Consider the following 5,043-nt stretch of genomic DNA (forward strand, 5'->3'; position numbering starts at 1 on the left):
AGTGTATGGGACGTCCTGTATCACAACTGACCATTCTTTTTTCTACTTATTAGAAATGAAGTAGCTATAGGCCTCCAAAGTCGAATAACGTGACATATCTCCCAAACGCTACTGTAAAATGGTTTCAAATGAGGTGTGCATAGTGTATGGGACGTCCTGTATCACAACTGACCATTCTTTTTTCTACTTATTAGAAATGAGGTCAATATAGGCCTCCAAAGTCGAATAATGTGACATATCTCCAAAATGCTACTGTAAAATGGTTTCAAATGAGGTGTGGCATAGTGTATGGGGGCCGGCCTGTATCCCAACTGACCATTCTTTTTTTCTACTTATTAGAAATAAGGTCAATATAGGCCTCCAAAGTCGAATAATGTGACATATCTCCAAATGTGCTACTGTAAAATGGTTTCAAATGACTTGTGCATAGTGTATGGGACGTCCTGTATCACAACTGACCATTCTTTTTTTCTACTTATTAGAAATGAAGTAGCTATAGGCCTCCAAAGTCGAATAATGTGACATATCTCCAAAACGCTACTGTAAAATGGTTTCAAATGAGGTGTGCATAGTGTGTGGACGTCCTGTATCCCAACTGACCATTCTTTTTTTCTACTTATTAGAAATGAAGTAGCTATAGGCCTCCAAAGTCGAATAACGTGACATATCTCCCCAAACGCTACTGTAAAATGGTTTCAAATGACTTGTGCATAGTGTATGGGACGTCCTGTATCACAACTGACCATTCTTCTTTTCTACTTATTAGAAATGAAGTAGCTATAGGCCTCCAAAGTCGAATAATGTGACATATCTCCAAAACGCCTACTGTAAAATGGTTTCAAATGAGGTGTGCATAGTGTAGGAGGTCCTGTATCCCAACTGACCATTTTTTTTTTCTACTTATTAGAAATGAGGTCAATATAGGCCTCCAAAGCGAATAATGTGACATATCTCCAAAATGCTACTGTAAAATGGTTTTAAATGACTTGTGCATAGTGTATGGGACGTCCTGTATCACAACTGACCATTCTTTTTTCTACTTATTAGAAATGAGGTCAATATAGGCCTCCAAAGTCGAATAACGTGACATATCTCCAAAATGCTACTGTAAAATGGTTTCAAATGACTTGTGCATAGTGTATGGGACGTCCTGTATCACAACTGACCATTCTTTTTTTCTACTTATTAGAAATGGGGTCAATATAGGCCTCCAAAGTCGAATAACGCATTACATATCTCCAAAATGCTACTGTAAAATGGTTTCAAATGACTTGTGCATAGTGTATGGGACGTCTTGTATCCCAACTGACCATTCTTTTTTCTACTTATTAGAAATGAGGTCAATATAGGCCTCCAAAGCGAATAACGTGACATATCTCCAAAATGCTACTGTAAAATGGTTTCAAATGACTTGTGCATAGTGTATGGGACGTCCTGTATCACAACTGACCATTCTTTTTTCTACTTATTAGAAATGAAGTAGCTATAGACCTCCAGCGAATAATGTGACATATCTCCAAAAAACGCCTAGCCGTAAAATGGTTTCAAATGAGGTGTGCATAGTGTATGGGACGTCCTGTATCCCAACTGACCATTCTTTTTTTCTACTTATTAGAAATGAGGTCAATATAGGCCTCCAAAGTCGAGAATAATGTGACATATCTCCAAAATGCTACTGTAAAATGCTTTCAAATGACTTGTGCATAGTGTATGGGACGTCCTGTATCACAACTGACCATTCTTTTTTCTACTTATTAGAAATGAAGTAGCTATAGGCCTCCAAAGTCGAATAATGTGACATATCTCAAAAACGCTACTGTAAAATGGTTTCAAATGACTTGTGCATAGTGTATGGGACGTCCTGTATCACAACTGACCATTCTTTTTTCTACTTATTAGAAATGAGGTCAATATAGGCCTCCAAAGTCGAATAACGTACATATCTCCAAAATGCTACTGTAAAATGGTTTCAAATGACTTGTGCATAGTGTATGGGACGTCTTGTATCCCAACTGACCATTCTTTTTTTCTACTTATTAGAAATGAAGTAGCTATAGGCCTCCAAAGTCGAATAATGTGACATATCTCCAAAACGCTACTGTAAAATGGTTTCAAATGAGGTGTGCATAGTGTATGGGACGTCCTGTATCCCAACTGACCATTCTTTTTTTCTACTTATTAGAAATGAGGTCAATATAGGCCTCCAAAGTCGAATAATGTGACATATCTCCAAAATAACTACAGTAAAATGGTTTCAAATGGGGTGTGCATAGTGTATGGGACGTCCTGTATCCCAACTGACCATTCTTTTTTTCTACTTATTAGAAATGAGGTCAATATAGGCCTCCAAAGTCGAATAACGTGACATATCTCCAAAATGCTACTGTAAAATGGTTTCAAATGACTTGTGCATAGTGTATGGGACGTCCTGTATCACAACTGACCATTCTTTTTTCTACTTATTAGAAATGAGGTCAATATAGGCCTCCAAAGTCGAATAAGGCCATACATCTCCAAAATACTACTGTAAAATGGTTTCAAATGACTTGTGCATAGTGTATGGGACGTCTTGTATCCCAACTGACCATTCTTTTTTCTACTTATTAGAAATGAGGTCAATATAGGCCTCCAAAGTCGAATAACGTGACATATCTCCAAAATGCTACTGTAAAATGGTTTCAAATGACTTGTGCATAGTGTATGGGACGTCCTGTATCACAACTGACCATTCTTTTTTTCTACTTATTAGAAATGAAGTAGCTATAGGCCTCCAAAGTCGAATAATGTGACATATCTCCAAAAGCTACTGTAAAATGGTTTCAAATGACGTGTGCATAGTGTATGGGACGTCCTGTATCCCAACTGACCATTCTTTTTTCTACTTATTAGAAATGAGGTCAATATAGGCCTCAAAATTCGAATAATGTGACATATCTCCAAAATGCTACTGTAAAATGGTTTCAAATGACTTGTGCATAGTGTATGGGACGTCCTGTATCACAACTGACCATTCTTTTTTCTACTTATTAGAAATGAAGTAGCTATAGGCCTCCAAAGTCGAATAATGTGACATATCTCCAAAACGCTTCTTGTAAAATGGTTTCAAATGACTTGTGCATAGTGTATGGGACGTCCTGTTCTTCATACAACTGACCATTCTTTTTTTTCTACTAGAAATGAGGTCAATATAGGCCTCCAAATTCGATCATATACATATCTCCAAAATGCTACTGTAAAATGGTTTCAAATGACTTGTGCATAGTGTATGGGACGTCTTGTATCCCAACTGACCATTCTTTTTTCTACTTATTAGAAATGAAGTAGCTATAGGCCTCCAAAGTCGAATAATGTGACATATCTCAAAACGCTACTGTAAAATGGTTTCAAATGAGGTGTGCATAGTGTATGGGACGTCCTGTATCCCAACTGACCATTCTTTTTTCTACTTATTAGAAATGAGGTCAATATAGGCCTCCAAAGTTCGAATAATGTGACATATCTCCAAAATGCTACTGTAAAATGGTTTCAAATGACTTGTGCATAGTGTGGGGAACGTCCCGTATCACAACTGACCATTCTTTTTTTCTACTTATTAGAAATGAAGTAGCTATAGGCCTCAAAGTCGAATAATGTGACATATCTCAAACAAACGCTACTGTAAAATGGTTTCAAATGACTTGTGCATAGTGTATGGGACGTCCTGTATCCCAACTGACCATTCTTTTTTCTACTTATTAGAAATGAGGTCAATATAGGCCTCCAAAGTCGAACGCGTGACATATCTCCAAAACGCTACTGTAAAATGGTTTCAAATGAGGTGTGCATAGTGTGTGGGACGTCTTGTATCCCAACTGACCATTCTTTTTTTTTACTTATTAGAAATGAGGTCAATATAGGCCTCCAAAGTCGAATAACGTGACATATCTCCAAAACGCTACTGTAAAATGGTTTCAAATGAGGTGTGCATAGTGTATGGGACGTCTTGTATCCCAACTGACCATTCTTTTTTTCTACTTATTAGAAATGAGGTCAATATAGGCCTCCAAATTCGAATAATGTGACATATCTCCCAAACCGCTACTGTAAAATGGTTTCAAATGACTTGTGCATAGTGTATGGGACCGTTCTGTAACTGATCTTTTTTTTTTTCTACATAATTTAAATGAGGTCTTTAAGGCCCTCGGTAGTCAAAATGTTCCTAAACATATGCAGTAAATGTATTTAGAAAGAGATACTTTATTTTGTCTGCTTGTGCTGTAAACATTTACATAAAACAATGTATTGAGATGTGACCTATAAAGAAAAAAAACATTAGACAAAGACAATGTGAGTTTTAAAAAAAAGGATAAAGATAGAAAAGAGAAAGAGAGAAAGAAAAAAGAGGGGGGGGGAGGAAAAGATAAATAAAAAGAAAGAAGAAAAAAGAGAGAAAGAAAAAAAGAGAGAGAAAGAAAAAAAAAAAAGAGAGAGAGAGAAAGAAAGAGAAGAAAAAAAAAGAAAAGAAAAAAAAAAAAAGAGAGGAGAGAAAGAGAGTGAATGTAATAGGAATGAAAGAGAAAAAAAAGAGAGAAAAAGAGAAAAAAAAAAAGACGCTTAAGAATGAAAAGGAAAAGAGAGAAATAAAGAAAGAAGACAGAGAAATAGATAGATAGATAGATAGCACGAATACGTCTGTCTGCTGGTTCGAAATCCGTAACTCATAGTAATAGGCGCACACGCGTCTTTTTTCCGGCTGGCTAGACCGTGTATTTTCAAACCGCGGCTGGCTTGACCGCAGTAATTTACTGGCACATACAGGTAACATGTTAACACAAACTTGAATAAAGTCATTGTATCGAAGATGTGGTTGTTGTTAATCATTTGAAGTCTGCCCTGCACTGCAGCCAGACTACTCATAGACTTCATACACAGTAAAGTCAAGCCATAAAAACGCGTACAGAAGAAAAAAAACATGACAGTGACAGGTTACCACTTTTCAGCATTTCAGTTGGTCGGCGGCAACTGTGCAATGGCTTGTCCCTCCACGGCCTCCGTTGCAGTACT

Source organism: Perca fluviatilis, chromosome 4 (assembly GCF_010015445.1).
Source record: "Perca fluviatilis chromosome 4, GENO_Pfluv_1.0, whole genome shotgun sequence".
NCBI classification, from domain to species: domain Eukaryota; kingdom Metazoa; phylum Chordata; class Actinopteri; order Perciformes; family Percidae; genus Perca; species Perca fluviatilis.